Consider the following 24,161-nt stretch of genomic DNA (forward strand, 5'->3'; position numbering starts at 1 on the left):
CCTCGGTTTTTATTCTATTGTGGGGCTTTCTAAGACATTAAGCTGTCAACTTTTGTTTTTTTCCAGTAACTGAAATAATGCAAATTTCAGCTCTTCTACACAGGGGCCTGGGATGGCTGGACGTGTGCTAATACTGAACTTAAAGTAGAATGGCCATAATGTTCTCGGCCTCCACGCATCCCGTCCTGTCCTATCTAGCTCATGCCCCCCTCCCTGGAGCTCCTAAGAGAGACATTGCAAATGACCTCAGCCTGGCAGCCTGTGTTCGGCGACAGGCCCAGGGATTTTGGATCAGGAAGACCTGGGGCACGGGCGTCCCAGTTGTGCAGCAGGATTAGATGCTGCAGAATCTTATTCCCTAAGGATATCTTGACAACTGACTTTGTACATAGAAAAGTTCTCCTTTGTCTTTAAAACTTGAGGAGCGATTTAAGCATTTTTTCTCTGCCCATCTGATTTCTCAGATTCTAATCTGAGACGTATTTCCTGTTAATAAGGATAATTTATTATCCATAGTACTATGTTTAAAATATTCTGACACAAGTAATACAGAGGGATGAGGCTTTCTCATCTATTTCTTCACAGCTCATTCATTCATCAGGAAATGAATCTTTATGGATTTGGAAATAATTGAGAGACATTAGTACCAATGGTCCTGTTATTAAGTGAAGGATTCTTCCCTGAGATTCTTCCCCTGTTTCAACTGACACTGAAACACTGTGAACTCTTTGGAAGACAAATGTCAAGGAAATAAATGTTATACATTGCTAATTTTAAATGCACTTGCAATATGGTGTCTATTATACTAGAAGTATTTTTATCTGATTTTTGCTATTTATTATCCTTTCCTGCTTTTCAGGTTGAAGAGGCATTATACGTGTTCATAAGTGTTTTTCTTTCCTTCTGATATAAAATTCTTACTATGTTCCCATCGAAGGAAATCTTTAAGAATAAGGCAAAAGTTAATTCAATGATTCTTAAAATGTCTTCACACTGGAGCCTGATTCATTTAAGTCAATTTTCAAATTAAATCTTATTTCTTAGAAATAAAACAAAGCTTCATAGGGAAATTGAGAAGATAGTACAGAGAATTCTCATGCACTTGCACTCAATTTCTCCAATTATTGATATCTTATATCAGTACGGTACAAATATTAGCTAATGAATCAATATTAAAATATTCACAATAACCAAAGACCATACTTTATTCAGATTTCCTTAGTTTTTGGTAAGTCACCATCCCTTATATCACACTCCATTTGTCCCCATGTTTTCTTAAGCTCCTCTGGATTATGACAGTCTTTCAGCCTTTCCTTGCTGTTGGTGAACTGGAAAACTTTGAGAAGTAGAGTATTTTGTAAAATTTCCCTCAGTTGAGACATGTCTGTTGTTTATCTCATGATTGAACTGTTTTTGTGGATTCTATACAGAGATATACTGCCATTTTTATTATATCATATAAAGGATAGATATTATCAACATGATTTATCATTCTTGGTATAGATCTGATCATCTTGCTGAGGTAGTGTTAGGTTTCTCCATAGTAAAGTCATTCTTTTTTGTTATTAATATTATTATTATTATTATATTATCATTATTAAGTTTTTCATAATATATTTTGTAGAACGAAGTTACTATGTGTATTCCACACATAAGAGTGGGAAGCTATGCTCGTGAACTTGAGTATGGAATGTCTGCACATAACCTTTCTTGTTTTTAAGGCTTCCACTTGGGACTGCATCTCAGTTATAGCATTTTTAATGTTGGCCTGACTAGATTTTAGTTCTTTTATTTCTACAGTAAGGGATTCTCTAGTTTTCTGTTGTGCTCTTTTTCCAGCCCAGATGCTATCTTTATAATCATTGTTTTACACTGTAGTTAGACATCATATATTTGTATTGATGGACTTCCTGGCTGTGAGTACTACCTCATGTTTTTTTATGGAGGTGAATTTCTCCATCTCATTATTTTTTCCAGAAATAGAAAGTAGGAAGAAGGAAGAAAAAGAAAAACCAAGAAAAACAATAACAACTGCCCTCCCCCCAAAAGAATCACCAGATTGTTTTGGCCTGGTTGTTAAAAGATTCTAAATCCCAAAATAAGAAAGAAAATTAAAGTACCATGAAACTAAAAATAAGAAATATATAAGGTACATACATAAAAATTAAAATAAGGCAATTTATAAAATAGAATCAAAGAAACTAAATGAAAATAAAGCACAAAGTACAAAGGAAGCTAGACCCTACTTTCCAGGCAGAGCTGAATCTCTGCAGCCTCTGTGGTTGACACCTTGGTGGCAGGAAGTGGTCTGTGCGGGGTCTGAGGATTGGACATGGCAGTGATGTCAGGTGCACATCTGACTGCTGTGTCAGAGGTGGGTTGGGTGTCATCCCTTCTGGCCTTCAGCGGGCAGTGCTGTGCTGCTCCCTGAGACTTGGCGCTGATCGGCGGGATGTGGGTGGAGACGCTGTGTCCCCTGGCTCTGGGGCTGAGCATTCCACCCCCCAGTCTGCAGGCCTTCCACAGAAGGGCACCCAAGCCCCCGGGTCTCCGCTGCTTCTCTCGGAACCCTGCTTTCACTCTGCCCGCATCCGAGCTCCTTTTGGTTTTGTTTTTTTATCTCAGACTGTTGTGACCAAGATTGCGAATCTGAGAAACCACCAAGAAGCCGATTCCGATGCAAACACATGTGAGATTATTTACAAGCTTGATCTTGTGTCGAAGTATACCCAACACAGCAGAGCAGAGACTTGGTCCCCGAGGAGGGTTTTAGCTTAGTTTTAAGGGCTGGACTCGGGAACCTCCAGAAGGGCTGGAGCAATTCCTCAAGTTCTGTTTACATTTTGATATGGGGCCTTCAAGGGCATTGAGCTCTGTTCTCATTCTAATAGGGGCTTCCTGCCCTTGCCTTGGGCTCAGTTTTGATTCAATTGTGGGGCTTTCTAGGACATTAAGCTGTAAACAGCAAAGGTTCCACACCTCTAACGGGGACGTCACACTGTCCCTATATGCTGAAGACGCAGTACTAGAAACAGGAAACACGAGAGCCTCCACCAAAACCTGTTAGAACTAAGGAGTGAGTTAAGTAAAGTCACGGGACACAAACTGACCCTACAGAGCAGAGTAGCCTTGCTGTGTCCCGACAATGAGCACTCAGGAAGGAAAGGAAGGAAGGAAGGACATGAAGGCCTTCTCAGGAGCATCAAAGAGAATAAATAATGAGACTGAACCAAAGGAGCACAAGACTTGTGCTCTGAGCCAAACCAGGCTCTGGGAGGCCGTCCTGGTCTTGTGGGGTGAGACCCTCATCTTGTGAAAATGTCCGCAGTTCCTGAAGCTACCCTCAGTTTCAATGTCATTCCTATCAAAATCATGGTGGCAGATCTTAGAAATAGGAAAAAACCACCCATAACCTCAATCCCCCCCCCCAACAAATGCCCCAAACAGCAAATCAGTATTGGAGAAGCATGACATAGTCGGACCCAGCACTTTCTATTTCAAATGATATCACAGAGACACAGGATAAAGCAGCGTGGTTCCTGGGCCCCCGCCTGCTCCATCGGTTAAGCATCTGACTCCTGACATCACCTCTGGTCCTGATCTCAGGGGTCTTGAGTTCTAGCCCTGGGCTGGGCCATGGACGAGGCGTGGAGCCTACTTAGACAAACCAGACCCACGGAGGGTGGTCCCGGCATAAGCTGAATGAGCAAAACAGAGATTCCAGAAGGAAATGCGCTCTGATACAACTGATTTTTTTAACTTAATTTAATTTAAACCCAATTAATAAACGTATAGTGTATTATACTTTCAGAGGAAGAATTCAGGGATTCACCAGTTGGAGATAACAGCAGTGCCCGTGACATCACGTGCCCTCCTTCATGCCGGTCCCCTGTTATCCCCCCTCTTCCAGAGACACTCAGTTCCGTTCCTATCAAGAGACTGTATTACCTGCATCTGTTTTCATCTTATTTTTTTTCTTTCCCTTCACAGTAGTTCATCTGCTTTGCTTCTATAATTCCATCTATGAATGACACCACACGGTCATTCTCTTTCCTGACTGACTTACTTCACTTAACATGATCCCTTTAGTTCTATCCACATCATTGCAAATGGAAAGATTTCCTTCTCTTTGATAGCTGAGTACCATTTCTCTCTCTATGACCATCATCTATCTCCCATCCTCTTTATCCATCATCTGCCTCAGGGCACCGAGGTCCTCCCACAGTGTGGCTACTGTGGACCCGGCTGCTGTGGACATTGGGGTGCAGGTGTCCCGAGTCTCACTGCATCTGTATCCTCGGAATGAGCTCCAGGCCATTCACCTGCTGGTCGCAGGTCAGCTCTATTTGTAAATTCATGAGAGGCCTGCACACTGTTTCCAGGGCGGCTGCACCAACCTGCGGTCCCGCCCACAGTAGAAGAGGGGTGAGTGAGATTTGCAGGAAGTGGTAAAAGTCTGGTCCACATTTCATTTCGCGTCCTCTGGACTCCAATACCTTGTCCTTAAGTATTTCTGGGGAACCCGGGTGTTGGGCTCCTATTCAGTGAGATGTTTCTGAAGCTAACAGCCCCAGCTGGAGCCTGAAAGGAGGCAGGTGGGGCCCATGGAGCACCCGCTGCCTCCTGCACAGCCTCCTACAGCGCCTGAGCATCCCACAGGGAGCGCCCAAGACCAGGACCTTCCCAAGGGGCACGCATGCGTAGTAGGCCTCCTCTGCCTGCACTAACAGGAGCCAGCCTGTGCTGGGGAGGCCTGAGGATGACGTGGGGACGTGTCTATGCTGATGAGCTACAGCCTCCTCAGGACCCGTGGGGAGTCTTCAGGGCGAAATTGGGCCGCGTTCATGCTGACCGGAGCCTCGGTCTCCTCAGGACGCGCAGTGAGGCTTTTGGAAAATGTGGGCGCGCATCCACCCTGACATGAGCCCCTGGGCCACCTCAGGACCTGCGGGGAGGCTTCAGGAAGATGTGGGCCCTCATCCACACTGACCGGAGCCCTGAGCCACCTCAGGACCTGCGTCAAGGCTTCAGGAAATTGTGTGCCCGCATCCACGCTGACAGGAGCCCATGAGCAGCCTCAGGACCTTCAGGGAGGTTTCAGGAAGATATGGGTCCCCATCCACACTGACAGGAGCCCCTGAGCCATCTCAGGACCTGAGAGGAGGCTTCAGGAAGATGTGGTGCTGCGTCCACTCTGGCAGGACCTCCTGGGCCCCTCAGGACATAAGTTGAGGCTTCTGGAAGCTCGGGGCCGCATTCATGGTTACAGGAGCCCCGGCCTCCTCAGAACCCTCGGTGATGCTTCGGGAGGACTTGGGGCCACATGGACACAACAGGACGCTGACTTCCTCATGACCCCCAGTGTAGACATTCGGAAATATGGGGATGCGTCCATGCGGACAGAAGACCCCAGCCTTGTCAGAGCCTGTGATGAGGCCTAAGAAAGATGTGGATGCCGAATCCACACTGACAGGATTCTCTGGCCTCCTCAGGATGCACTGTGAATGATTGGGATGATTTGCGACCACGTCCATGCTGACAGGAGCCCCCAGCCTCCTCAGGTCTTATGGTGAGGCTGAGGAAAATGTGGGGCCATGTCAAGACTGAGAGGACCCCCGTCCTCCTCAGGACCTGCACTTTGGCTTCGGGACACATGGGGCTGCGTCTAGGCTGACAGGAACCCACAGCCTCCTCAAGACCTGCGGTGAGTTTTCAGGGGACGTGGGGCCTTGTCCAGGCTGACAGGAGCCACCAGCCTCCTGAGAACCTGCTGTGAGGCTTCCAGAGGATGTGAGGCATACTCCACGGTGACAGGAGACCCGGTGTCCTCAGGACCCGCTGACTATGACTCTGGAACACGTGGGGCCACGTCCGCACTCACAGTCGCCCACATTCCTCAGGAATCCCTGGAGGACTCTGGAGGCACCTTTGCGGGCCACGTCCATGTCAGAAGGGACTCCTCAGAAACATAGAGTAAGTGAATGGGTAGAATGAATGGTAGGGTCAGGGGAGGGGAGGCAGTTGGTGGTTAGGCTTAGGTTAGATGTTAGGGGTTAGTGATTATGCTTATGGTTACGGATTAGAGGTTAGTGTGAGGGATAAGTGTAAGGGTCAGTGGTTAGGAGTTAGGATGGGGGTTTGGGTTAGGGACAAGAGTTAGAGTTAGGGTTAGGGTTATACTTTAGGATTTATGACAGGAGGTTGAGTTGGGGTTTGGATTATGGTTAGAGTTAGGGTTGGGCTAGGTTTGCAGTTAGGGTTAGGGGTTAGGATGTGGGTTAGTGTTAGGGTAAGGGGTTAGAGTTAAAGTTAGGGCTAGGTTTAGGGTTAGGGCGAGGGTTAGTTTAGTGTTTGGTTAGGGTTTAGGGTTAGGGTCAGGTCAGGGTCAGGATACGGTTTTGGAAAAGGGTAAGAGAGAGTTAGGCAGTGGGTTAGGGATTAGTTTTAGGGTACGGGTTAGGGTACAGTTTGGGATATGAGATAGGATTAGTATTAGAGGGTTAGGGTTAGGGTAGAGGTTAGGGTTAGGGATAGGATTGAAGTACATTAAGTTAAGGTTATTGTTAGAGGTTAGCGTTAGGGTTAGATTTAAGGTAAGGGTCAGGGTTAAGGGTTTAGAATAGGTTTAAGAGTTAGGGTGAGGGTTGGCAGGAAGGTTCAGTGAATGTGTTTCGGTCTTGGGGTTTGTGTTTGGTTTTTGATTAGTGATAGTTCTTGTTTTAGGGTTAGGTTAACATTAGGCTTAAGTGTAGGGTTAGTTATGTCTTTGTATGGTTAGAGTTTGTTTCTTGTCATGTGCCTGCACTGGGACTCCTAGCATCTTGGGCAGTTTAGTTTTATGCACTCTATTTAGGTTTTGGGTTCAAAGATAGCCTGACTCCACCAAGTCAGTGGCCTCCCCAGAGAATCAGTATCCAGGCTTCTGCTGGGGTCAGAATAGGTATGGCAGGCTTCTCCTGAGCTGAGCTAAGGAGGGGATTTGTGGCTCTAAAGACTCTCTGTTTGGATTATCAGTTGCATTTCTGATTTTATCTCTTCTGCGCACATGCTTCCTGTATACTACCAATTATTATTTTAAAGTTTTACTTGAATTCCTCTTTGTAAACTCAGTATGATATAGTTTCAGATTTACCGCATAGTGATTCAACCCTTGAATACAATACCTGGTACTGGTCAGAGTTGACCTCCATTGTCCCCATCCCCTGATTCCCCATCCCCCCCCACTTTCCTCTGGTATTTATTAGTTTATTCTCTGTGGTTAAGAGTGTGTTTCTTGGTTTGCATCTCTCATCCCCGCCTTCGCCCCTTTGCCAGTTTGTTAGGTTTCTTAAAATTCACATGTGAATGCAATTGTATGGTATTTGGTATCTTTCTCTGACTGACTGAGTTCATTTAGCATAAGTCCATTCCACTTCTCCCACATCATTGTAAATGGCTTCATTTCATCCCTTCTGATGACCAAGTGATGTCGCAGTGTGTATACTTACCACATTGTCTCTGCCCATTCATCTGTCTATGGACATCTGGGCTGTATACACAGTTTCGTTGTTGATAATGCTGCTACCAACACTGGGCTGCATGTTCCCCTTCGAATCTACTAAATTACTTTTGTATCCTCAGGGTAAATACCTAACTGTGCAATTTTGGAATCGGAGGGTAGCTCTATTTTTAACTTTTAATTTTTTTTATGATAGTCACAGAGAGAGAGGCAGAGACACAGGCAGAGGGAGAAGCAGGCTACATGCACGGAGAGCCCGACGTGGGATTCGATCCCGGGTCTCCAGGATCATGCCCTGGGCCAAAGGCAGGCGCCAAACCACTGCACCTCCCAGGGATCCCCTATTTTTAACTTCTCGAGGACCCTCCAGACTGTTTTGCACAGTGGCTGCAACTTTATTTATCTATTCATGAGAGACACAGAGGCAGAGGTATAGGCAGAGGGAAAATGAGGCTCCATGCGGGGAGCCTGATGTGGGACGTTATCCCCCATGACCCCGGGATCATGACCTGAGCCAAAGCAGATGCTCCACCCCTGAGGAACCCAGGTGCCTTGCTGATTCAATTTCTTTGCTCGTTATGGGTCTGTTCATATTTTCTATTTCTTCCTATTTCAGTTTTGCTCGTTTGCACATTTCTAGGGATTTGTCCATTTATTCCAGGTCTCCCAGTTTGTTAGCGTATAATCTTGCATAGTATTCCCTTATAATTGTCTAATTTTTCTGGTGTTGATTGTGATCTCTCTTCTCTCATTTGTGATTTTATTTATTTAGGTTTTCTCTTTTCTCGTTGATAAGCCTGGCTAGGGCTTGATCCATTTTATTAATTATTATGAAGAACCAGCTCTTAGTTTCGTTATCCATTCTACTGTTTTGTTTTTTCTGCATTCTTTATTTCTGCTCTCATCTTTATTTTTCCCTTCTTCTTAGGCTTTAGGCTTTGTTTGCTATTCCTTTTCCAGCTCCTTTAGGTGTAGGGTTCGGTTGTGTATTGGAGACTTCTTGTTTCCTGACGTAGGCCTGTATTGCTATGTACTTCCCTCTTAGGATTGCCTTTCTACATCCCAGAGGTTTGGAGAAACATGTTTTCATTTTCATTTGTTTTAAATTTCCTCTTTAATTTCCTGATTGCTCCATTCATTCTCTAGTAGGATGTTCATAATCTCCACGTATTTTTGGTCTGTCCAATTTTTTTTCTTACTGTCGACTTCGAGTTTCATAGCGTCATGGTCCGAAAATGTACAGGGTGTGATATCAACCTTCTTGTACCTGTTGTACCTGTTGAGGGCTGATTTGTGGCCCATGATATGATCTGTTCTGGAGAATGTCCCATGTGCACTTGAAAGGAATGTGTATTCTGCTTTAGGTTGAAATGTTCAGACTATATCTGTTGAGTCCCTGTGGTCCAGTGTGTCAAAGCTATTGTTCCCCTGTTGATTTTCTGCATAGACGATCGGTCCATTGCCATAAGTGGGTGGGTGTTAAAATCCCCTGTCATTGTATTATTATCAGTGAGTTCCTGTACGTTTGTTGTTAAATGGTTTCTATATTTAGGTACTCCCATGTTGGCAGCATAAATATTTAGTTATTTGAACTTTTTTAAAATAAATTCATTTTTATTGGTGTTCAATTTACCAACAAACAGAATAACACCCAGTGCTCATCCCGGCAAGTGCCCCCCTCAGTGCCTGTCACCCATTCACTCGCACCCCCTGCCCTCCTCCCCTTCCAGCTCCCTAGTTCCTTTTCAGAGTTAGGAGTCTTTATATTCTGTCTCCCTTTCTGATATTTCCCACACATTTATTCTCTATTCCCTTATATTCCCTTTCACTTATTTATATTAACCAATTGAATGAGAACATACATTTGTCCTTCTCTGATTGACTTACTTCACTCAGCATAATACCCTCCAGTTCCATCTACGTTGAAGCAAATGATGGGTATTTGTCGTTTCTAATGGCTGAGTAATATTCCATTGTATACATAAACCACATCTTCTTTATCCATTCATCTTTGAATGGACACCATGGCTCCATCCACAGTTTCCCTATTGTGGACATTCCTGCTAAAAACATTGGGTGCAGGTGTCCCGGCGTTTCATTGCATCTGAATATTTGAGGTAAATCCCCAACAGTGCAATTGCTGGTTTGTAGGGCAGGTCTATTTTTAACTCTTTGAGGAACCTCCACACAGTTTTCCAGAGTGGCTGCACCAGTTCACATTCCCACCAACAGTGTAAGAGGGTTCCATTTTCTCCACATCCTCTCCAACATTTGTGGTTTCCTGCCTTGTTAATTTTCCCCATCCTCACCGGTGTGAGGTGGTATCTCATTGTAATTTTGATTTGTATATCCCTGAGGCACGTGATGCAGAGCATTTTATCATGTGCATGTTGGCCATATCTATGTCTTCGTCTGTGAGATTTCTGTTCATGTGTTTTGCCCATTTCATGATTGGATTGTTTGTTTCTTTGGTGTTGAGTTTAAGAAGTTCTTTATAGATCTTGGAAACTAGCCCTTTATCTGATCGTCTTTTGCAAATATCTTCTCCCATTCTGTAGGTTGTCTTTAGTTTTGTTGACTGTATCTTTGCTGTGCAAAAGCTTCTTATCTTGATGAAGTCACAATAGTTCAGTTTTGCTTTTGTTTCTTTTGCCTTCGTGGATGAATCTTGCAAGAATTTACTGTGGCCGAGTTCAAAAAGGGTGTTGCCTGTGTTCTCCTCTAGGATTTTGATGGACTCTTGTCTCACATTTAGATCTTTCATCCATTTTGAGTTTATCTTTGTGTATGGTGAAAGAGAGTGGTCTAGTTTTATTCTTCTGCATGTGGATGTCCAATTTTCCCACCACCATCTATTGAAGAGACTGTCTTTCTTCCAGTGGATAGTCTTTCCCCCTTTATCGAATATTAGTTGACCATAAAGTTCAGGGTCCACTTCTGGGTTCTCTATTCTGTTCCATTGATCTATGTGTCTGTTTTTGTGCCAGTACCACACTGTCTTGATGACCACAGCTTTGTAGTACAACCTGAAATCTGGCATTGTGATGCCCCCAGATATGGTTGTCTTTTTTAAAATTCCCCTGGCTATTCGGGGTCTTTTCTGATTCACACAAATCTTAAAATAATTTGTTCTAACTCTCTGAAGAAAGTCCATGGTATTTAGATAGGGATTTGCATTAAACGTGTACATTGCCTGGGTACAATTGACATTTTCACAATGTTAATTCTGCCAATCCATGAGCATGGAATATTTTTCCATCTCTTTGTGTCTTCCTCAATTTCTTTCAGAAGTGTTCTATATGTTTTAGGGTATAGATCATTTACCTCTTGGTTAGGTTTATTCCTAGGTATCTTATGATTTGGGTGCAATTGTAAATGAATTGACTCCTTAATTTCTCTTTCCTCAGTCTCATTGTCAGTGTATAGAAATGCCATTGATTTCTGGGCATTGAGTTTTTATCTTGCAACGCTACCAAATTGCTGTATGAGTTCTAGCAATCTTGGGGTGGAGGCTTTTGAGTTTTCTAGGTAGAGTATCATGTCATCAGAGAAGAGGGAGTGTTTGACTACTTATTTGCCAATTTGAATGCCTTTAATGTCTTTTTGCTGTCTGACTGCTAAGGCTAGGACTTCCAGACTATGTTGAATAGCAGTGGTGAGAGTGGACATCCCTGTCTTGTTCCTGATATTAGGGGAAAGGCTCCCAGTGCTGCCCCACTGAGAATGATATTTGCTGTGGGCTTTTCCTAGATTGCTTTTAAGATTACGAGAAATATTCTGTCTCTCCCTATGCTCTGAAGTGTTTTGATCAGGAATGGATGCCCTATTTTGTCAAATGCTTTCTCTGCATCTAATGAGAGGATCATATGGTTCTTGGTTTGTCTCTTGCTGATATGTTGAATCACATTGATTGTTTGACGAGTGTTGAACCAGCCTTGTGTTCCGAGGATAAATCCTACTTGGTCATGCTGAATAAATTTCTTAAAGTCCTTTTGGATCCTATTGGCTAGTATCTTGTTGAGAATTTTTGCATCCATGTTCATCAGGGCTATTGGTCTGTAATTCTCCTTTTTGGTGTAGTCTTTGTCTGGTTTTGGAGTTAAGGTGATGCCGGCCTCCTCGAACGAATTTGGAAGTACTCTATCTGTTTCTATCTTTCCAAACAGCTTTAGTAGGATAGATGTGGTTTCTTCTTTAAACGTTTGATAGAATTCTCCTGGGAAGCCATCTGGCCCTGGACTTTTGTGTCTTGGGAGGTTTTGGATGACTGCTTCAATTTCCTCCCTGGTTATTGGCCTGTTTAGGTTTTCTATTTCTTCCTGTTCCAGTTTTGGTAGTTTCTGGCTTTCCAGGAATGCGTCCATTTCTTCTAGATTGCCTAATTTATTGGTGTATGGCTGTTCATAATATGTTTTTAAAATCGTTTGTATTTCCTTGGTGTTGGTAGTGACCTCTCCTTTCTCATTCATGATTTTATTAATTTGAATATTTTCTCTCTTCCTTTTAATAAGGTTGGCTAATGGTTTATCTATCTTATTAATTCGTTCAAAGAACCAACTCCTCGTTCCGTTGATCTGTTCCAGAGTTCTTCTGGTCTCGATTTCCTTGAATTCTGCTCGAATTTTAATTAACTCTATTCTTCTGTTTGGTGTATGATCTATCTGCTTTTTTTTCTCTAGCCTCTTTATGTGTAAGGTTAGCTTTTGTATTTGTGTAGTTTCCCGTTTTTTAATAGATGCTTGTATTGTGATGTTTTTCCCCCTTAGGACTGCTTTTGCTGCATCCTAAAGATTTTGAACGGTTGTATGTTCATTCTCATTAGTTTCCATGAATCTTTTTAATTCTTCCTTAATTTCCTGGTTGACCATTTCATCTTTAAGCAGGATGGTCCTTAACCTCCACGTGTTTGAGGTCCTTCCAAACTTCTTGTTGTGATTTAGTTCTAATTTCAAGGCATTATGGTCTGAGAATATGCAGGGGACGATCCCAATCTTTTGGTATCGGTTCAGACCCTATTTGTGACCCAGTATGTGGTTTATTCTGGAGAAAGTTCCATATGCACTTGAGAAGAATGTGCATTCAGTTGAGTTTGGATGTAAAGTTCTGTAGATTTCTGTGAAATCCATCTGGTCCAGTGTATCATTTAAAGCTCTCGTTTCTTTGGAGATGTTGTGCTTAGAAGACCTATCGAGGGTAGAAAGAGCTAGATTGAAGTCACCAAGTATAAGTGTATTATTATCTAAGTATTTCTTTACTTTGTTTATTAATTGGTTTAAATATTTGGCAGCTCCCACATTCGGGGCATATATATTGAGGATAGTTAAGTCCTCTTGTTGGATAGATCCCTTAAGTACGATTTAGTGTCCCTCTTCATCTCTCACTATAGTCTTCGGGGTAAATTTTAGTTTATCTGATATAAGGATGGCTACCCCTGCTTTCTTTTGAGGACCATTTGAATGGTAAATGGTTCTCCAACATTTAATTTTCAGATTGTAGGTGTCCTTCTGTCTAAAATGAGTCTCTTGTAGACAGCAAATAGATGGGTCCTGCTTTTTTATCCAGTCTGAAACCCTGCGCTTTTGATGCGGTCATTAAGCCCGTTCATGTTCAGAGTTTCTATGGACAGATATGAGTTTAGTGTCATCATGATATCTATTCAGTCCTTGTTTTTGTTGATTGTTCCACTGAACTTCTTCTTAAAGGGGAATTTTAAGAGTCCCCCTTAAAATTTCTTGCAGAGCTGGTTTGGAGGTCACATATTCTTTCAGTTCCTGCCTGTCTTGGAAGCTCTTTATCTCTCCTTCCATTTTGAATGAGAGCTTGCTGGATAAAGTATTCTTGGTTGCATGGTCTTCTCATTGAGGACCCTGAATATATCCTGCCAGCCCTTTCTGGCCTGCCAGGTCTCTGTGGAGACGTCTGCTGTTACCCTAATGCTCCTCCCCATAAAGGTCAGGGATTTCTTGTCTCTTGCTGCTTTAAGGATCTTCTCTTTATCTTTGGAATTTGCAAGCTTCACTATTAAATGTCGAGGTGTTGGACGGTTTTTATTGATTTTAGGGGGGTATCTCTCTATTTCCTGGATCTGAATGCCTGTTTCCCTTCCCAGATTAGGAAAGTTTTCAGGTATGATTTGTTCAAATACTTATTCTGGCCCTCTGTCCATTTTGGTGCCCCCGGGACCCCCAATTACACATAGGTTTTTCTTCCTCAGGCTGTCGTTTATTTCCCTTAATCTGTCTTCCTGGTCTTTTAGTTGTCTGTCTCTTTTTACCTCAGTTTCTCTCTTTGCCATCAACTTGTCTTCTACATCACTCACTCGTTCTTCCACCTTGTTAACCCTCGTTGTTAGGACTTCTAGTTTGGATTTAATCTCATTCAATTGATTTTTCATTTCGGCCTGATTGGATCTAAATTCTGCAGTCATGAAGTCTCTTGAGTCCTTTATGCTTTTTTCTAGAGCCACCAGTAGCTGTATAATAGTGCTTCTGAATTGGCTTTCTGACATTGAATTGTAAATCAGATTTTGTAACTCTGTGGGAGAGAGGACTGTTTCTGATTCTTTATTTTGAGGTGAGGTTTTCCTTCTAGTCATTTTCCTCAGTGCAGAGTGGCCAAAAACAAATTGTATTGGGAAAAGGAGAAAAAGAGAGGAGAGAAAGAAGGAAAGAAAAGAGAAAAAGAAAAAAGAATAAAGGAAGAAAGAAGAAAAAAGGGAATAAAAACAGAAAGAAAAAGAAAGAAACGGGGGAAAAGGGTGGGGGAAGCAATCAGGAATAAAAAAAACATGGGGGAGTATCTTCTGATTCTGTATACTTTAAGTCCCTTGACTTCCCCCTGGAACTTGTCCGTCTAGCTGGTCTTCTAGGGGAGGGTCCTGTTGTGCTGTTTTCAGGTGTTAGCACTTGGGGGAGCTGCTCTGTCACCTGCCTGGTGCAGGGCTCAGTGGGGATAGTTTACCCTGTGAGGCCCAAGGAGGAACAACCCCAGTGGCAGCGGCCACCTCTGGAAACCTGTATTCAGCCCCCGCAGTAACTCGGGAGCAGTCCATCTGCAGGGCCTGGAGGCTCTGGGGTGGGGCCGCTGATCTGCTCAGCTCTGGGCAGGAGCGTCCTTGTTGTCCTGGGCCCTCCGGGCCTCTGCCTGTCCCGGGGGAGGCCAAATCCTGGGATGTGTCCTGGCGCCCTGTGCTCTGGGGCCTGTGCTGTTGGATTCGCGCTCCTGGCTGCACAGCCGCCTATTCCCAGAGCTGCCGCCCAGCCCCTCTGAGCTGCTCCTGGTCGCGCAGCCCCCTCAGGGAGCCGCCACCTGAGCACCTCCGAGTTGCTCCCGGAGCCACGCAGCCCCCACTGCACTGAGCCCCTTCCTCTGCCAGAGGCACCGCCGCCAAGCTGCTCCCGGGGCATGCAACCCCCTACACGCAGAACCCTGCCCGAGCCCCTCTGAGCTGCTCCCAAGTCAGTGCATGTGCCCTGCAGCCCTTAGGGAGCTTGGTGCACTCTCCTGGGAGTGCAGGTGTCTGTTCGTGTCCCAGGGAGCCCGTGGGTATCCCCGCCCTCCTGGGGTCCTGCTCTGAATCCCTGCAAGCGCCATTCCACCCAGGAAGATTGGTTCAGATCCTGCTTCTCTGGGACAGAGGTCTCCTGACCGGGGGGCACTCGCCCTGGCCTTTGCCCGGCTCCTCGTGGGGCCCCTCCCACTTGGATGCCTTTTGTTTCTTTATTTCTTTTTCCCCGTCTTCCTACCTTGATAGAAGCGCGAACTTTTCTCACTGTAGCATTCGATCTGTTCTCTGTTTAAATCTCAGGCCGAATTCCTAGATTTTCAGGATGATGTGAAGGTTATCTAGGTAATTTGGTGAGGACAGGTGACTTGGGGACCCTACTCTTCCGCCATCTTGCCCCTCCTCCTGTATGTTGCCTTTTAGCTTTGGTTGTTTCCTTCACTTTGCGGAAGCTTTTCGATTTGATGAAGTCCCAATAGGATTTTTGCTTTTGTTTCCCTCACCTCAGAGGCATATCTAGAAAGAAGATCCAATGGCCAATGTCAAAGACGTTGCTGCCTATCTTTTCTTCTTTGTATGGTTTCAGATCTCACATTTAGGTCTTTCATCCATTTTGAATTTATTTTTTATATATATGGTGTAAGAAAGTGGTCCAGTTTCATTCTTCTGCAATTGGCTGCCTGGTTTTCCCAACATCATTTGTTCTTATCCTGGGGTCAGGGTTAGGGTTTGTTGAAGAGACTGTCTTTGTGCCATTGGATATTCCTTCCTGCCTTGTTGTCCATTATGGGTCATAGATACATGTTTGTATCTTGTTTTGGCTTTCCATTCTGTTCTATTGATCTAAGCGTCTCCTGTTGGGAGAACCCTGATTGCTGATTCAATTTCTTTGCTGGTTAACTGTCTGTTCAAATTTCTTATTTCTTCATTTTTCATTTTTGCTATGTTATATATTTCTAGGATTGATCTATTTCTTCCAGGTTCTAGGTTGCTGGCATGTAATTTTTCATCATATTCTCTTATAATTGTTTGTATTTTTCTAGTGTTGGTTGTTATTTCTCTTTTCTCATTTGTGATTTTATTTCGGTCCTTTCTCATCTTTTTATCTTTTTTCTTTTTTAAAGATTTTATTTATGTATTCATGAGAGACACAGAGATGCGTAGGTATAGGCACAGGGAAAATGAGGCTCCATGCGGGGAGCCTGATGTGTGACTTGATTCCCCAGGACCCCGGGATCATGACCTGAGCCAAAGCACATGCTCGACCACTGAGGCACCCAGGTGCCTTGCTGATTCAATTCCTCTGCTAGTTATGGGTCTATTCACATTTTCTATTTCTTCCTATTTCAGTTTTGCTTGTTTGCACATTTCTAGGGATTTGTCCATTTCTTCCAGGTCTCCCAGTTTGTTAACATATAATCTTTCATAGTATTCCCTTATGATTGTCTTATTTTTCTGGTGTTGATTGTGATCTCTCTTCTCTCTTTTGTGATTTTATTTATTTAGGTCTTTTCTCATTTCTCGTTCATTTGGCTGGCTAGGGCTTGATCCATTTTATTAATTATTTTGAAGAACCAGCTCTTAGTTTCGTTATTCCATTCTACTGTTTCTGTATTGTTTATTTCTGCTCTCATCTTTATTTTTTCCCTTCTTCTGTAGGCTTTAGGCTTTGTTTCCTATTCCTTTTCCAGCTCCTTTAGGTGTAAGGTTAGGTTGTGTATTAGAGACTTCTTGTTTCCTGAGATAGGCCTGTATTGCTATGTACTTCCCTCTTTGGACTGCCTTTGCTACATCCCAGAGGTTTGGAGAAACATGTTTTCATTTTCATTTGTTTTAAATTTCCTCTTTAATTTCCTGGTTGCTCCATTCATTCTCTCGAAGGATATTCATAATCTCCACGTATTTTTGGTCTGTCCAAATTTTTTCTTACTGTCGACTTCAAGTTTCATAGCGTCGTAGTCGAAAATGTACAGGGTGTGATATCAACCTTCTTGTACCTGTTGTACCTCTTGAGGGCTGATTTGTGGCCCATGATATGATCTGTTCTGGAGAATGTCCCATGTGCACTTGAAAGGAATGTGTATTTTGCTTTAGGAAGAAATGTTCAGAAAATATCTGTTGAGTCCCTGTGGTCCAGTGTGTCAAGGCTATTGTTCCCCTGTTGATTTTCTGTATAGATGATCGGTCCATTGCCATAAGTGGGTAGGTTTTAAAATCCCCTGTCATTGTATTATTATCAGTGAGTTCCTGTACGTTTATTGGTAATTGGGTTCCATATTTAGGTACTCCTATGTTGGCAGCATAAATATTTAGTTGTTTGATCCTGATAGAGAGTCTTTTTAACTATGAAATAATGCCCTTCTTCATCACTTCTTACAGTATTTGTTCTTTCTTTTTTGAGATTAAATATTTTATTTATTTATTCATGAGAGATACACAGAGAAGCAGAGGCAGAAACATAGGCAGAGGGAGAGAGGCTCCCCAATGGGATGCCGATGTGGGACTCGATCCTGGGATCCCAAAAACACACCTTGAGCTGAAGGCAGATGCTCAACCACTGAGCCACCAGGTGACCCCCAGGGTTTGGTTTCAAATCTAGTTTGTCTAATATAAGTATTGGTCCTCCAGCTTTCTTTTCATAACCATTAGCGTGATAGATGATTTTCCATCCCCTGACTTTCAATCTGCTGTTGTCTATAGTTCTAAGGTGAGCATCTACTAGGCAGCATACCGATGGACCTTGTTATTTTAATAACAATTTTATTTTTGAGAGCATGAGAGAGAGAGAGAGAGAGAGAGAGAGAGGCAGAAAATTAGGCCAAGAGAGAAGCAGGCTCCCCACCAGGAGCCCAATATGGGACTCGATCCCAGACTCTAGGATCACACCCTGAGTCAAAGGCAGAGGCTCAACTCCTGAGCCACCTAGGCATCCTGGATCCTGTTTTTTAAGCCACTCTGATACCCTATATCTTTTGATTGGAGCATTTAGTATCAGCATTCAGAGTGCTTATTCAAAGATATGAACTTTGTGCCTTTGTGTTACCAGTAGAGTTGGTGTTTCTGGTGACGTTCTCTGGTCCTTTCTAGTCTTTGTTGCTTTTGGTCTCTTTTTCCCCCCACTAGAATAGTCCCTCTTAAAATTCCTTACTGGACTGGTTTAGCGGTCATGAACTCCTTTATACTTTGCCTGTCTGGGAAAATCTTTCTCTCTATCCTGAATGACACCCTTGCTGAAGAAAGAATTCATACAAATTGGACTCCAATAAAAAGAAATTTAAAAACATAAAATAAATTTTTGCTATTATGATTGAGGAAAATGGCATTTAGGAGGAAAAGCAGAAGCTGAAAGAGAGGAGGAAAGATTTCACCATCCGTAGCCTTCACAGGGACCTGGTGTCCTTTCCTAGGAGGGCCCCCACCCTCCGTAGGATGCTTCCTGCCCCTCTGCGCTCCTTTTTGGAACACAGCAGGCACATCTCCGTGCCTCCAGCACCTCTGCAGTCATGGTTTATAGCGTCTTCCAGGTATCCTATTGGGGACCATGGCGTCGTGTATGTAACCATTCATCTGCTGTTTGACAACATTGGGGGGATTCTGACTTTTGTTGGTTGTGGGGTGTGTGTGTGTCTATCAAATGAAGCTATCACGTGCAGCTATCGGATCCTCTGGCTGGGTAACCCAAACGCCGAAATGGTTGGTACAACATTATCTCTGGTGCTGATGCTGGGTGGCTAGCTGGGCTCTCCTTGCTGACCCGGGGCTCGCTCCTGTAGTGAATTTCAGCTGGAGGGTCAGCTGAGGTGGAAGGTCTGTCTCGGCCACATTCTCATGTCCGGCAATGGGTATTGCCGAGCGCCAGCTGCTTCTCTTCTCCCCGATGCCTCTCCAGCAGGGAGTCAGACCTCGGGGCTGCCCTGGCGGGAGCTCCTGAGGAGCCCGGTGCCCATGGCGGGGAGCCCTGAGGCTGCCTGTGTGTGGAAGTCGGGGTGGGGATGGGGCTGGGGTTCCTCAGACCCTGTGCTGCCTGGCTTTCAGGCCGAGCCCCATGCTCACCCAGCCCCTACTCACTAAGGCGAGGAGGGTGTCCTCCACAGGCTGGTGTGATAGATCCAGCACCACAAGGTGTGCACGCTGAGTCCACCTGGTGAGCGTTGCCCAGGTGCGTGAGCTGCAAGTTGGGACACAGGAAATTTAACAAAAATCCCCTACCCCTGGACAAGCAGAGCAGGACTGATTCCATTTTGTGCTATACCCGCCACCACCCCTATGACCCCCAAATGACCAGCTTATATCTTAAGGCGCTGCCCCACCCAAGTCAAGCTGCTGGGCACACCCTAATCGGAAATCGGCTCATAAAAATGTAACCCTGCTTTGTGTCCCCCAAAACTGCGCACCGATTCTGACCAAAGTAATAGGCCAGGTCAAGCGGATCCTATAGGGTAAGGTGTAATTCAATCAGCCACCTGCGTGTGGACCAACATGACTGTGCAAATTTCTGCATATCCCACAGTCCACTGACCCTATAAAGCTGCTATGCCTCTTAGTCTCGGGTCCAAGTCCCTGCTCCGCTGTGTCAGGTGCACTTGGACCCAAGCTCCAGCTTGTAGAGAAACCCTCGGGAGTTTGCATCGGTGTTGGCTCCTAAGTGGTTTCTCAGATTCGTAGTCTTGGGCACAACACAAGGGCCTACTGTCCTGACATCCCTTCCAGGGCCACACTGAGCGCCCCACAGGCCCTCTGTGCCCCAGGCACACTGGCATGGGGATGCGGGGAGGGTAGTACATGTCCCGGAACCAGGCCAGCCCCGGCCTCCTGGACAGAGGGAGCACAGACCTCACAGGTCACTTTGCACAGACCCTGGTGACCTGAGGTTCCCTGGCTGTCACTCTGTCCTAGTCCATTCTGGCCCACGGGGCACAGGATGAGTCCCAGTATAGTCTGTGGGGTCCTGATCCTGGCGTCTGTCCGCCCCTGGAAGGCACATGGGGACATCAGCAGTGTGTGCCTTGTGGTGCCCCTGCAGGGGCTGTTTGGGGCCCGGGTGATGCCCCCTCCTCCTCTCTGTGGGTCTCTCCATGCCCCGTGCACAGAGTTCTGGGAGACACAGAAAAGGGCTGGCTGTGCATTTTCACACCACAACACTTTATTGACTTTCTACAGTAAACGGGCTCAGAGGCGTGGGTGCGTGCCTTCACCTGGGGAGGGAGACCTTTCTGTCCTTTATGGGAGGAAAAGAATCACATGGGTTGGGGGTCGAGTGCTGGAGTCCCCCACCTGGAGCATGTGTGGACTCCGGGTGGGGGCGTGTGTCCTGAGGTTTCAGCCTGAGAGACGGTTCTGAGGACAGCAGAGCTGAACTGGACCTGCAGCTCATGGGCTCCTGCGCTGGGTTCCCGCAGGGCAGCTGGACCACGGCCTCGGGCCCCCTGGGGCCCCAGTATCTGGAGGAACCTGCCTCCTGGTGTGGGTGCGGGTGGGGCCCACTGGCCTACCCCTGCTCTCCCCACCCTGGGGTGTACCGGGATCCTCAGGGCTGCCCTAGGTCTGCGACCTGGATCTGTGGGTCACGCCCAGGGCCCAGGAGGCCACATCCAGCTGTGAGAGGGCTCGCTCAGCGTGAGGTCCAGAATCCAGGGCTGCACAGGGCCATGGGGGGCTGGAATCCATTCGTCCTTGTGTTGCCATGGGGGGGCCCAAATCAACTCAGCCCCCACAGATCCTGGTGCCAGGGCAGCCCAGGTCCCACTGGGTTAGGGGCTGTTGTCCTGTGCAGGTTGTGTCACCCTCCAGGAGGGAGAGTGGGCGGAGGCAGGGCACAGTGGGTTCTTTGCACCACTCACCTACACCCACTCTGTTGGAGACTCCGTGCCTTCCCTCCTCCCTGCAACCCCTGTGTGCTCTATTGAACACCCGGTCTTCTGATGGGAACAGGGTATCCAGAGAACCCCAGGGAGGCTGAGCATGTCCCACAGGGGGCACCTGCACCGGGTTTGCTGGGGGCCGATGGTGTGGGGTAGATGGTGTGGGACTAGGGGTATGATGGTGGTGGAGTGTGGGGGATGGTGTAGGGGGGATGGTGTTGTGGTGTAGTGTGGGTTAGGATTGTGTGGGGCTGTGTGGCTGTGAGGGGGATGGTGTTTTGTGGAATGCCATTGGGGATTATGATGTAGGGGGATGATGTGGGGGTAGGGAATGAGCAGGATGGCGTGGGGGGCCTGCGGACACAGGGCATCCCCTTCCTCTAAGATGCACAAGGAGACGTCTACCGTTAAAGGCGACCCCAGTCTGGGGTTTGCTGTGACACCTGCCCTGTGGCACCGTGTGGTCAGTGCAGGGCCCTGGCTGGACCGGGGTCATTATCTGGGGGTCATCATACTATGTATGTTTTCAAATTGCAAATTGTCTCAAATGAAATGCATAGAATTTAGAAATATATAAAGCACCGAGAGTGGGTGTCACTCTGTCCCGTCCGACCCTCATGGGATTGATGTGTGTCCTGCTCCAGCCGCGGCCATGCCTCCTGGCCCCCAGGTCTGGTTCCTGCCCCCCACTTCCCCCACCCCATCCCCTGCTTCTCAGGGCGCCATCCCTCTCCCCTTTGGGGTTCAGCTCCCATGGCAACCACTGGAGGCCCCATCCAATTGGCCTCCTCATCTCTGAGGCCCCGGGGTTGGGGGCATGTGGGTCATCCCCATCACCCTATCATGGAGCAGTGTGTTGTTGGCTGCTGTTGCTCCCCCCGGCTTCAGAAGCCCCGTTTTCCCTACCCCGAAGCCCCCAAGCCTCCCCTGGGGCCCCTAAGCCCCCTGGCCCAGCAGCCTCACCCGACCCCCTAGCAGGCCCAAAACATAGTGTGGCTGCCGAACGTCCTGTTGACGTCCAGGTCTACCTGCGTGATGTCCCTGGAGGAGACCAGGGCCTCCTCCTTCATTTCCTGTGGGAAAACCGGGGAGCAGGAGCCCACGTCAGGGACACAGACCCCAACCTGTCACGAGCTGCCATGCTGGGCAGGGAGCCCTGGGGCCACAATGGGAGTGGGTCTGCTGAAACCTCCTGCCTTTCCCTGGGAGGCCGAGGATGGCGGGAGTGCCCACCGAGCCCATGGGACCTGTGTGAGGGCCTGTCCCAAGCTGTTGTGGGTGGGGAGGTGACTGAGGGTCAGCCTGGGGTGGAGGGGATGTGGGGTCAGCCCAGGTGGGGAGGGGACATGGAGGTTTTGTGCCCAAGATAGCAAATCTGAGAAACCACTGAGGAGCCTACACCGATGCAAACACACGATGGTTGATTTCCAAACTCGAGCTTGCGCCCAAGTACACCCGACACAGCGGAGCATGGACTTGGACCCCGAAGTGGGTTTTAGCTTAGTTTTAAGGGCTGGTCTCAGGGACATCCAGAAGGGCTGGAGCAATTCCTCAAGTTCTGTTTACATTTTGATATGGGGCCTTCAAGGGCATTGAGTTCTGTTCTCATTCTAATATGGGGCTTTATTCGACTTTAAGCTGTAAGCTGTTTTTTTCTTTTTTTCCTGTAACTGAAATAATGCAAATTTTAGCTCTTATTCACAGGGGCCTGGCATGGCAGTACTTGTGCTAACAGTGAACTTAAAGTGGAACCGCCTCAATTTTGTCAGCCTCCACACAGACAAGATACTGAAGTTTAAAACTCCAAATTTTAGGGGCTGCCCTGGTGGAGACCTGTGCTCTTCCTGCCCGGGAGGGTGTCCTCCCACTCCTGGCCTTTGCTGGTCTGTCCCAGGAATGCGGCCCCGTGACTGCACAGGGGTTTGCAGCTTATGGCCACACAGGGCAGACAGCTGGCCCAAGTCCTGCTACTCTCAGCCGCATTCCCGCTCCTGTGCCTGGGAACAGTTGGTGCCACCATCCTTGGGACCCATGGGATCCTGAGCCCACCCTGTCGCTCCAGGGACTGCCCCTGACTTCTCCACCTGAACACCTTAAGGCTGGTGTGTCCCCCACTCTAGGAGACTTCTGAAAGTTCACATTTTGTGCTCTGCTGCATAATATTGTGCGTAGAACCATCAGCTGGCTCCCTGCCCTTGTGGGATCAGGGGCTATGTCTCCCCAAGATAAACTGATTGATTTTTTTAAGATTTTATTTTTCTGTAATCTCTACAGCCAACATTGGGCTTGAACATGCTACCCCAAGAACAAGAGTCCCATGTTCTTACAAACCACACCGAGCCAGTTAGGCTCCCTTTGATTGATTGATACATGTTAATTGAAGCAGGGGTGTTGCATGTGTCAGGGCAGAAACTGAGCCCACGCTTTGAGGTGTGGTGGAGTCATTTGGACCTTGATCAATGTTAAAGAAACCATAGCTTCCCTGGGAGCCCAGGGAGCAGGGACCACATACGTGAAAATTAGATAATTTCCTTTTCTGTAGTAGTTATTTTACTGACTATTTAAAGTGCTATTCAATGGTAAATGTCAATCTAGGATTGGGATACAGTGAGAACGTTCTAGGATTCGGAGGTTACTAAAGCTCCCCGTCATGGACTCAATGTTCCAGTTCGATGCAGAGATAGGCAATGAAGCAAAGAGTTTTAAAACATGGGACTGGGGTGCCTGGCTGTCCTGGTTGGGGTATCTTGAACTCAGGGTTATGAGTTTGAACACCGTGTTGGGTATAGACAGGACATAAAATTAAAATAGTTAGGGGATCCCTGGGTGGCGCAGCGGTTTAGCACCTGCCTTTGGCCCACGGCGCGATCCTGGAGACCCGGGATCGAATCCCACATCGGGCTCCCAGTGCATGGAGCCTGCTTCTCCCTCTGCCTGTGTCTCTGCCTCTCTCTCTCTCTCTCTGTGACTATCATACATAAATAAATTAAAAAATAGTTAACAAATAATAAATGGATGAAAAAATAAAGCATGATATCAAAGGTAAGTGCTTGCTTATGTCTCACCTGCGACCTATTCTTGATCACCCCACTTGCACTACATGGCCCAGATGACGTCCTCCACAAGGGACAGTCCTGCCCGAGTGGAAGTGGGCGTCTTTCATTGTAAGACCTGTGGTTCCCCTCGTTCTGCAGGGAGAGAAGAGTCATGAAGGCACGAGTTCGGGGGATCAGCATACACCTAGAAAATGATCGTTTCTGAACCCGGTAGCCAGAGCTCAGCCTCCTTTTAGGACCGG

At 46.4% G+C, this 24,161-nt stretch overlaps 1 protein-coding gene and 1 long non-coding RNA gene across 20 annotated transcripts in view; one reads left to right on the forward strand and one right to left on the reverse strand.

Moving 5' to 3' along the window:
- LOC112656497 (uncharacterized) overlaps positions 1–24,161 on the reverse strand; it is a 441,756-nt gene that overhangs the window by 281,473 nt on the left and 136,122 nt on the right. The gene's annotated exons all lie outside the window — the stretch shown is intronic.
- Positions 1–24,161, forward strand: part of LOC118353533 (uncharacterized) — a 368,208-nt gene that overhangs the window by 232,303 nt on the left and 111,744 nt on the right. Inside the window, exon 14 of one of the 19 annotated variants that reach the window (XM_049106704.1) lies at positions 104–127. The exons of the other annotated variants lie outside the window; for them this stretch is intronic. The gene's annotated coding sequence lies outside the window, so the exon portion shown is untranslated. Of the gene's footprint in view, positions 1–103; positions 128–24,161 lie in introns of those variants that run through there. 19 annotated transcript variants of the gene reach the window in all.

The sequence above is a fragment of the Canis lupus genome, chromosome 37 (genome assembly GCF_003254725.2).
Source record: "Canis lupus dingo isolate Sandy chromosome 37, ASM325472v2, whole genome shotgun sequence".
NCBI classification, from domain to species: domain Eukaryota; kingdom Metazoa; phylum Chordata; class Mammalia; order Carnivora; family Canidae; genus Canis; species Canis lupus.